Raw genomic sequence first — 11464 nt, 5'->3', positions numbered from 1 at the left:
CATCTTCACATGATTTACTTAGAAAAACTTTCCCTAATGCATTGTCCTTTTACAGGTCAAAAATAATGCTAGACGTGAGAAGGTAGGCAAAGGGTCAACCCCAAACCATCATCAGATCCATGGAGTTAACTCATCGGAGAACAATGCTCGAAATCTCTCAGATCCAGTTCATCTCCCAAAATCTCATCTTTAGTAACTGTGATCAACCTTAACCTTCCTATTACCAAGGATAATGACGTTGAACACTCCACTGTCTCTCATGCACATCCATAATGACAAACATGAGTGGAGTGGAGTTGTTTACTTTTATGCCTCTTTTTTTAACTGTTTAGAGTTGGAGATGAGAAATTGAGCAAGTTTTTGTTGTGTGCAATTCAAGTGGTTTTATTTGCTAATACTATGATAATAATCTTTGAGTTAATTACTAAATTAAGTAAATATGAATGACGTCTCAGTTAAATTGAGTAACTCTTCCAAACTTACTTGAGAATATAAATCAAGTAGGTGAATCCCTCACAACTCAACTTTTCTACCATGAATGAAAAAAAATGTTGTAATTTATTCATGTATGAAGAAGTCCTTAATCAAATATATGGTTTGTTTTTTTTTCAAACTTATTATATATCTTCTAACCAATATAAATTATCAACAAATGAAAAAAAGGAAAAAAATAAATTAAAAAATAAAATAAATAAAATTATATAAAAATGGAAAATGCATATACAATTAAAGATCAATTTACTTTCATATATAAACCTGTAGCGTCAGCACGGGCCTCCCACACTAGTATATATAATAATGGTAATAAATTAATAATATAAAATATAATAAAAATATATATAATGTAATATATATATATATATATATATCAGAGAGAGGGAGACGTGGGGCATGCGTGAGAACATGAGAGGCGTGGTCGCCCTACGATCAACTCACCCGTCTCACAACAGCACAACCACACAATCACATCCACGTCCACTATAAAGCTTTTAAAAGAGGAAGAAGATAGAGGGAGGGAGGGGGAAGAAATGAGCGAGAAAAAAAAGAAGAAGATCAGAAGAAGAGAGGGACCAGCCAAGGGAGAAGAAAAAAAAAAGAGGAGCTCAGACGAAGAGGTTTAGAAGACTAGGCTAGCCACGTTCGCCGTTCTCGGAGCTCGTCGTCATGGATCCCTCCGAGTTCATCGACAGTGTCGCCAGCCTCTTCCTCCCCGACATTATCATTGTCATCAGGCAAATGTCCAGATCGCACGCCGCACGTGATCTTCCATCTGGTAACCATAACCCTTCAATTCATCTCCGCTTCGGCGGTGATACCCCACCGCACAGCACGGTTTCAACAGCGGCCTGGCAGAGATGACAATTCCCACTCCATAGTAACCTTATTGCGCTGCTCACCAGGTTCACCGTCCTCCCGCACGCCTCGTAGAGCAATGACTAGAATAACGCTACAAAAGAAACACGATCGGGCATTGGGAGGAGGAACCGGCAAGAGAAAAAAAAGGGAGGAGGAGAGAACCAGAAAGAAGAAGGAGGTCCTCATTTCCTCTCCCTACCAACTGTTGTTAATAATCTTGACCTGGTCAAGTAAAACCAAATGCATACAAGTCTGCTGGGTGACATTGTGTGCGTGCATATGTTTCAAATCCAATTAGGAAGATTAGTTGAAGATTAGTGTTGATATAGGATAAACTTTATCTAAAAAAGTTTGAAGTTTGTTAAGATTCAGTTAGCAGTTTGTTAGGCTTGTTGCTTATTTATATTCTAAAGTTGTTAATGAAAAGTTGAGACGGATATTTGTTTGGATAGAGTTTAAAATCTTTAGTATTCTTCTCAGTTTTTTCTCTACAGGTTCTGGAAGTTATCTAACATCTGGTACCAGAGCTTGGTGTATGCCAAAATACCCGAGGTTTGAGCGGATGGCAATCACTACACAGCAGGCGATGAAGGAGGGGGGTGTTTCGTTACATTACCCTATGCTATCTTCTTCTAATTATTCCACTTGGGTGATCAAGATGGAAGTGTTCATGGAGGCCCAAGGGATTTGGGACGCTATCGAACCCACAGCCGGGGTGACTGTGGAGAGGAAGAAAAACAAGATGGTACTAGCTTGCATCTATCAAGCTGTTCCCGAGGACGTGTTGCTGCAACTTGCCAAGAAGACGACGGCCAAAGAGGCATGGGAAAGCTTGAAGACAAGGTTTCTCGGGGCCGATCGAGTGAAAAAGGCAAGAATTCAAACCTTGAAGAGTGAGTTTGAGGCTTTGCGAATGAAGGAAACTGAATCCATTGATGAGTTTGCTGGGAAGATTAGTGGCCTATCAAGCAAATTTAGTGGACTCGGGGCATCCCTGGAGGATAACGCACTCGTCAAAAAGCTGCTTGATTCTGTACCTGACAAGTATTTGCAAGTGGTCGCTGCAATCGAGCAATTTTCTGATGTGGACACCATGCCATTCGAGGAAGCGATTGGACGTCTCAAGGCGTATGAGGAGCGCATACAGAGACGGGGTGACATCAACAGTGACGGGAAGCTTTTACTCACTCACGGAGGATGGCAAGCAAGGCAAAACACTTGCGGCGATGACTCGTCACTAAATGGAAAGGGTCGTAGTACTGGCATCCCAGATGGGTATGGCAGGGGCAGAGGACATGGCAAAGGACGTGGCCATAGCAAGGGAGGCCGTGTCGGCACCAACACACCACGTCAGGTTACCAAGAGCAGCAAAGACAAGAGCCACATCAAGTGTTTTAGCTGTAACAATATGGGGCATTATGCATCTGAGTGTCGCAGCAAGCGTCGTGATGAGGAGGTGAACCTCACATGCACCCATGATGACGAGCCAGCACTATTACTGACAGTATGCACGAAGGACTTGCACACCATGTTCTTGTTAAACGAAGACAATCTCGTGCCTGAGTTACGTACATGGGATCAAATTCATAATAAGTCAGATGTGTGGTACCTGGATAATGGAGCAAGTAATCATATGACCTGGGAGCGGTCCAACTTCAACGAATTAGATGAGCGCATCTGTGGTCAAGTGAAATTTGGAGATGGGTCGACAGTACAAATAAAGGGGAAAGGCTCCATCCTTTTCCAATGCAAGAATGGTGAACAGTGGCTCCTACCAGAGGTATATTATATACCCAATTTGTGCAACAACATTATAAGTCTTGGTCAACTAACTGAAGAAGGCAGCAAAGTTGTTTTGCAAGGAGAATTCTTGTGGGTGTATGACAGGAATGAGAAGCTACTGATGAAAGTTAGTAGATCTAACAATCGGATGTACAAGATTCTACTAGAGACTTGCAACCCAAAATGCTTGGTCGTAAGTCTTGATGATCCAGCATGGTTATGGCATACCAGGTTGGAGCATTTGAATTTTCAAGCACTCAAGCTCATGTTTGAGAAAGAAATGGTTGTGGGGCTACCAAAGATCGATCATCCGACGCAGTTTTGTGAAGGATGTTTGGTTGCTAAGAAAACAAGAATCCCATTCCCTCCACAAGCAAACTACAAAGCTGAGCATCCACTACAATTAGTGCATGCCGACTTGTGTGGGCCGATCACACCACAAACATGTGCTGGTAACAAGTATTTTATGCTTTTGGTTGATGATTTTAGCAGGATGATGTGGGTATATGTGATCAAAGCAAAGAATGAGGCATTTACTGCATTCAAAAGATTCAAAGCATTGGTGGAGAACCAGAAAGAACACAAGCTTAAGATGTTGCGGACTGATCGAGGAGGCGAATTCCTATCTCGCGAGTTCACAGAATTGTGCGAGAAATATGGGATTGACAGGCAACTCACAGCTCCTTATACTCCCCAACAAAATGGAGTGGTGGAGAGGAGAAATCGCACGGTGATGGCAACTGCTCGCAGCTTGCTTAAGAACAAGATGATGCCAGGACAAATGTGGGGAGAAGCAGTGAGGCACGCGGTTTATATACTTAATCGTGTGCCAACAAAAGCTGTAGTGGGTCTCACTCCATATGAAGCTTGGTCAGGGAAGAAGCCGTATATTAGTCACTTGAGGGTTTTTGGTTGTGTAGGACATGTCAAACTGCCCAGTGTGCAACTGAAGAAACTTGATGATCGGAGTATGCCCATGGTGTATTTGGGTGCAGAAGAAGGAAGTAAAGCCTATCGTATGTATGAGCCTCAGTCTAAGAAGTTGCACATAAGCAGAGATGTATTTTTTGATGAAGAGAAAGCATGGGAGTGGGGTGAGACTGCTAATTGTGATCCACAAGAGTGGGTTATATTTACTATTGATGATTGTACAGGTAGCTCTGATGGGGATATGAATGCTGCAGACGCAGTGGTTTCATTACCGCAGGACATGAAAGCAACCTCAGCGACACCGTCATCACCTACAACACCTAGAAGCTCCAACACATCGTCCTCTGAAAAAGAGTTGCCTAAATTTCGTTCTCTCAGTGAAATTTACTCTGAGACTGAAGAAATGCAACTCGATGATGAATTGTTCCTCCTAGCTTCTGAGGAACCAGCATCATACCAAGAAGCTACAGAAGAGAAGGAGTGGCAAATGGCGATGAAACAAGAGCTTGATGCCATCGAGAAGAACAAGACTTGGACACTAACAGAATTGCCTAAAGGCCACAAAGCTATTGGAGTCAAATGGGTATACAAATTGAAGAAGGATCCAAATGGCAAGATCATCAAGCACAAAGCCAGATTAGTGGCAAAGGGGTACATGCAACAAAAAGGGATCGACTACGATGAAGTTTTTGCTCCTGTGACAAGGTTGGAGACTGTGAGACTTATTTTGGCACTCTCAGCACAGCAAGGATGGCCTGTGCATCATCTGGACGTCAAATCAGCGTTCTTGAATGGTAATCTTCAGGAGGAGGTGTACATCAAACAACCAGAAGGTTTCGTGCAAGTTGGCCAAGAACACAAAGTATACAGACTATCAAAAGCACTCTATGGTTTGCGTCAAGCACCGAGAGCGTGGAATGTTCGTCTTGACAAACACTTGGTGAGTCTTGGTTTTGTGAAATGCCCACAGGAGCAGGCTGTCTATAAGAGAAGCAAAGGAGACAAGATGTTATTAGTTGGTGTGTATGTCGATGATTTAATCATCAGTGGGACATGTCCTGCCGAGATCAAGGAATTCAAAAACCAGATGAAAGAGGAGTTTGAAATGAGTGATTTGGGACTACTCTCATATTATCTTGGGATTGAGGTGGATCAATCCAAGCACTGCATCAAATTAAAGCAAGCTTCTTATGCTAAGAAGATACTACAACAAGCAGGAATGGATGAGTGTAACTCAACAAAGTATACGATGGAGACTAAATTGAAGCTCGGGAGAGATGAAGAGGGTGTACCATTGGATCCAACTCAATACAGGAGAATTATTGGAAGCTTGAGATACCTAATTCACACTAGGCCAGACCTTGCTTATTCTATTGGCATAGTGAGCAGGTATATGGAAAGACCAACAAGCTTGCATCTCCAGGCTGTGAAACAAATTCTAAAGTATGTGAGAGGAACCTTAGAGTTTGGACTTGTTTATGAGAAGGTAGAAGCAACGGAGATGTTAACTGGTTATAGTGATAGCAACTTGGCGGTGGCGTTGATGACAGACTGAAGCACGATCGGACTAGTGTTCTACTTCTTTGGGAAAAATAGTTGCATGGAGCTCACAAAAACAAAAAAAGTGTTGCCTTATCCACCGTGAAGCGTAATTCATGGCAAGAATAGCAGCACCGCCAAGGTATTTGGCTTAGAAGTTTGATAAGCGAGTTGACCGGATTGTCATTGGAGCCCATCGACCCTATATGTTGATAATAAATCGGCTATTGCTTTGATGAAGAACCCAGTGTTTCATGGGAGGAGTAAACATATAGACACTCGATTCCATTTCATTCGTGAGTGTATCGAAAACAAGCTCATCATCGTTAAACATGTTCGCACGGAAGAGCAACGGGCTGACATACTCACGAAGGCACTTCCCAGAGTCAAGTTCTGTGAGATGCGTGACTTGCTGGGAATAAGAAATCTTGAATAGCCAAGTCAAGATTAGGAGGGAAAATGTTGTTAATAATCTTGACCTGGTCAAGTAAAACCAAATGCATACAAGTCTGCTGGGTGACATTGTGTGCGTGCATATGTTTCAAATCCAATTAGGAAGATTAGTTGAAGATTAGTGTTGATATAGGATAAACTTTATCTAAAAAAGTTTGAAGTTTGTTAAGATTCAGTTAGCAGTTTGTTAGGCTTGTTGCTTATTTATATTCTAAAGTTGTTAATGAAAAGTTGAGACGGATATTTGTTTGGATAGAGTTTAAAATCTTTAGTATTCTTCTCAGTTTTTTCTCTACAGGTTCTGGAAGTTATCTAACACCAACATCACCGCTTTGCCATCACCGCTGCTGTTGCCCGCTGCTTGTCATAGTCACCAAAGAAAGTTACAACCATCGCTGTCACGCCCCGAACCCGGCTCACCAGACCCGGTGCGCAGACAAACGGCCGCAGACCCACAAGGCGTGAGCCCCATAGGCCTGCAAGGCCTCAAAATCTGATCCAGGACAAGTAAAACTATAATAACCCAACTGAGTTACAGGATTACAAACTCTACAAAGTACACAAAATCGGGATACAGAAGTCCAAAATACAAAATACAGGGACATAGTGATAGACAATGACAAGGACTACAATTTTACACAGGACAAGCAACATCTACAGGCAGTCTTTCAAGATCCACCACGGTCTACCACTCTTGATCTGAAAAGGATTTAAAACAAATCCATGAGCTCACTAGCCCGAGTAAGTAATCCGAAAATTGTTCTAAAACAACGGGGGTTTGTGAATCTCAATTCGAGATATTAAGAATAATTCAAAGTTTAAACATAGTTTAAAACAAATACAAAAATAAAATGGTTCAACGGAGGTATAGTTCTCAAGTAGTAACGCTATTCAAAAATAACCCGAAAATCAAAAGATTATCAGAGTTTTCGAATCGCGAATAATTATTCGCCGAAATGAGCATAGGTCTTCAAAGCATAATTTAAACAAAACAAAAATACAAAAGTGAAATATTCTAATAAAGAATATTTACAAATATGATTTACCGAATTCAAAAACCCGTAAATACGATATCAAAAAAATACGTGAAAAATTTCAAGGCGGGACAAATATTTGTGTTTTTTGCAAAATTCAAAATCCAAAACGGCAAAGCCAAAAAGTAACAAATTCAAGTGTATGTCTCCAAATTCACTGTAAGTGCCAAAGGTCATTTGTTTATCCTCGTGATGGACTCGAGCCAAAAATAACGAGATATCATTTATTTACCCTCGTGACCCGAGATCGAATACCGAAAGTGGTCGTTGATTATTTCATCGAACGGACACGTGCGATTAAACCTGCATCTCTTTTTCTCAAAAATTACTTTGTCGACAAGGTCGTGGGTTTAACCCCCATCGGCAGTGGTTGCATATCGCTCATTTGGAGACCAAAACATTCAGATACAAAATATTTGCAGAGTACAAGGTCAGAAATTTCTAAAATTTCCTCAAGTTCATATATATATTATACGGATAAATATCAAAATCTCACTTTAGGGAAAATAACTCGATAACCATAAATGAAATATAAACATTTAAGCACATGAAATATTTAAAATTACTCAAAACACTAGCTCATTCAAAACTAAATTAAATACTTATATAAATAGATAAATAAATAAATAAATAAATAAATAAAGGAATTAACTAAGTCAATTCAAAAGATAGCATAATCATCAACCCATGCCTACAAACCAACAAATTTTAAAAATGTTGAAGTAATCATTTGAATGTAATTGCACACTTAGTATAAATAATAAATTAATAACCAAGTTAAAATGAATAGCGATCATTTAATTAACATTACACCAAGGTAGATTTACCAAGTCAACAACTAAATAAAAATAATTAACTAAAGAAAATACCTCAAAATACATATTCCAAATAAATAATTTTAATATTAACAAAATAACATATATTCAAAAATAAAATAACAAAATACTAGATAATTATTTTTATCAAATAAAATAATTTCCCAAGTATTGAAAAATACTGGAGTTATCGGTAGATTACTTACCCGATATTCATAGCAAAAATAGTTTCGAAAAGCTAAGTTCATAATTTTTCTACATATTCAAGATACATATGCAAAAAAGTCACTAAAAAGAATAGTGTAAAAGTTACATACCAAAATTTAAAATCCAAAAGTGATCAAATAATCCTTTAAACAAAATAGTTGCAGGCTCCCACTCTTGGGATATTTTAAATATATAATCAAATAATATTAGAAATTTTGCAATTAAAACTTGTCAAAATAATATGTGTGGATTACTTACCTCGAAAATACTCTACTCCAAGACACAATGCGAAGACCCAAAGCCACTTCTCAAGTGGTCCTATAACCCAAGGATTGGCAACCATTACAACTCAAGAAAGAATGAACCAATCAAAACATAAAATGAACAACATAAACTAGGGTTGTTGGTCATCATCAAAGCAACTACCTAAGATCACCCAAGGATTGCAAGGTCACTTTCAAATGCAAAAACACACATTCTAAGGCTGCAGAATTTAGAAGGTGAGTGTGTTCTTCTAAGCATGTACTAGTTGGCCCTTAAGCATGCTTGAAAGAAATAAGAAGACATGCAAAACAACTAATTTACAAGCATAAAGCTTGGGTTTCTAATGGGTTCAAAAACATTAACAGGCTGCAGGTTTTCATGCAAAAATATGCAAAGATAAACACTCAAATGGCTGCGGTTTTTGATGTAAATATAAGTGTATATGTATACCAACAAAAGGCTGTAGTTTTCATGCAAAGATATGCAAGGATTAATACTCAAATGGCTGCAGTTGTCACAAATGCTTAAAAACAAAAATAATGATTTTAAGTAAACATTAGATGCTCACCAACAAGGCATTATGCAGCCATAACCTCATGTCTTTATCATCATAATTCCATCACATCTCTCTAACCTCCAACAATGGACACCAAAGAAGCAAGAGTAGAAACCCACCATACTTTAGATTTAATGAAATCAAGCTTCTTCCAACATTCATGTGTCCAAAACCCAACCATTCCCTCTATCAAGTTTCCACGCCGGAGCATCGCCGGAGCTTCGCCGGATTTTCAATACCAGAATTTTCTCTCTCTCTCTCTCTCTCTCTCTCTCTCTCTCTCTAAGTGAGAAAACTCTTGAAGAATGATGCTAACCTCTTGCCGAAGTTTAACTTCCGGTGATAGTAATACTCATGTAGAAAAGCATCTCACTTAGATCACCAATGGATTTTCATCTTGAGAGCAAGGTCTTATACTTAGATCAAGACATGAACTCTATCTTCTCCCTCTCCTAAAGGATTGCATTCTCTTCTTACTAAAGGAGCTCTAACATGCATAACTTTCTCAGTGGGTAGAATAAAGGATGTCTATAGCTGGGCTCCAAAACCATTATTGCAACAAAAGCTTAAAACAAAGCTTCATGAATTCACGGTTTACACAATTGGGAAACTACAAAATTTTCCTTGAATCCAGGCTTTGGGCTTGGTTCCAAACAAATGGAGACAAACAAGACTGGGGCCCACAATCGCCACTGCTGCTGCTGTTGCGTCTCTATGAGATGGAGAAAGGAGGCTGTATGCTGCTGTTGAGAACTCGAATCGCCCCTTCTCCGATGAGGTCCGTACGATCTTTATCTCTGGATTGCTGGAAGATGTGAAGGAAAGAGAACTGCACAACCAGCTCTGATAGCACCCGAGCTTCGAGCCATCATAGATCAACTACAAGGGTGAGCAGTCGATGGGGTTCACGCTGTTTACCATGGCACAACACGCCATGGCTACCCAGAACGCTCTTCAAGACTTGTTTTTTTTTATTCGGAAACAAAGTCGATATTGCACACTGAAATGGCAAAGAAGAATTTGTTTGTCAAGAGAGGTGTTGATAATGATTCAAGCTCACTTGACTAAAGCAAGCGCATGAGAATAGGTGGGGACTATACCCATGCAAGTTACCCAAGCCTTTCTCCGTTTTACCCACCATCAGGACCTGTATGGGGTGGCCATGGATATATTGCCCCACCTGCTCCATATGACCCATATGCAGGGTACTCAGTGGTACAAGTGCTGATACTGCCTCCTGCTCCTGTGTCAGCACCTAGTGGTTATGCGCTTATCCAGAATAACAAAGACAATGCCCCTTGCAATACTCTGTTCATTGGCAATCTTGGAGAGAATTTAAATGAGAAAGAACTTAGGAGTCTTTTCATTTGTGCAACCTGGCTACAAACAAATGAAGGTTTCATGTTAAGAAAGAAACACTGTGTGCTTTATTGAATTAAAGATGTGAGCAGTACTACAGCTGTCCACCAGAATTTGCAAGGTGCTGTTCTCACTAGTTCCGGGCATGGTAGCATGCGAATACAATTTTTGAAGAATCCCTTTGGGTGAAGGAAGGACTCAGTGAATGGTGCTGCACCCAACGTCAATGGAACTCCAACAAGCTATCAGCAATAGTTTCAAGGGATGTATTTTGCCCTTTACGGATCTCCCTCAGGAAGTTTTTTGAGTAGCAATGGATCCAATGATGGAAATCATGCTGTTACATTCCACATCATAAATCATCACCAGCATCCTTGCTTGTGTGAATGTACCTGATAATGAGTGCATCACCATCTTCCATCATGAGAGTTATTTGAGCCATTATATATATATATATATATATGTTATTATATGTACATTAGCATCATTAATTTGGTTAATTAGTGACATGTATTTCTAGTTGAGGGAGAGGGTGGGATAATTATATGAACCATATACTGAAAAAAAGGGCATTACATGCAATTCATGCAAGCATGTACGTACCATTACTACCATTAACAGAGCTTCATTAATAGCCATGCAAACTCCTTCCAGTACTACTATCTTTGCAAACATTATTAATAATAACAATGAAAATGATCACCAATTTGTACTGTCTTCAAAGAACCCTTTTGTTGCTGTCTCTAGAATCATGCAATCAAAGTGAAGATTTAACTTAGCAAATATAGGTGATTTGCTGTAGAATGGATGTCCATGTCATAATTTTCAAGTTTCAAAGCCCATGATTTATATATATATATATATGTGTGTGTGTGTGAAATGACATATTAAAGTGATCAAGTGCATGCATCCTCACTTGTATAAATTATTTAAAAAAAAATTGCATGGGCCCACCATGAAAAAGATATACATGCAAATGAATACATGATTAAGAAGAAAATGAGAAGCATGCATCACGTTTTGGTTCATTAAAAAAAAAAAGCGGGTCCCACCATGAGGGATATATGCATAGAAATGAATCAATGAGAAGCATGTATACTCAGGTGCATGTTTAAAAAAAAATTAAAAATTAAAAATTAAAAATAAAAATAAATAAATAAATAAATAAA

General features: G+C 39.3%; 1 long non-coding RNA gene and 1 pseudogene across 1 annotated transcript; one reads left to right on the top strand and one right to left on the bottom strand.

The window, feature by feature from the left end:
- Nucleotides 1–6568: 6568 nt before the first annotated feature.
- LOC120270740 lies at nt 6569–9477 on the bottom strand. The gene is made up of 3 exons (XR_005539675.1): nt 8949–9477; nt 8375–8434; nt 6569–6759 (listed from the first exon to the last, which is right to left on the bottom strand). It is a non-coding gene; the product is annotated as an uncharacterized LOC120270740 (long non-coding RNA).
- A 210-nt stretch (nt 9478–9687) lies between these two features.
- On the top strand, nt 9688–10550 carry LOC120270228 (annotated as a pseudogene).
- The last annotated feature ends 914 nt before the right edge of the window (nt 10551–11464 follow it).

This window comes from Dioscorea cayenensis, chromosome 10, assembly GCF_009730915.1.
Source record: "Dioscorea cayenensis subsp. rotundata cultivar TDr96_F1 chromosome 10, TDr96_F1_v2_PseudoChromosome.rev07_lg8_w22 25.fasta, whole genome shotgun sequence".
Taxonomy (NCBI): domain Eukaryota; kingdom Viridiplantae; phylum Streptophyta; class Magnoliopsida; order Dioscoreales; family Dioscoreaceae; genus Dioscorea; species Dioscorea cayenensis.
Note: the sequence above shows the minus strand (reverse complement) of the source record. Positions and strands in the feature narration are given on the sequence as shown.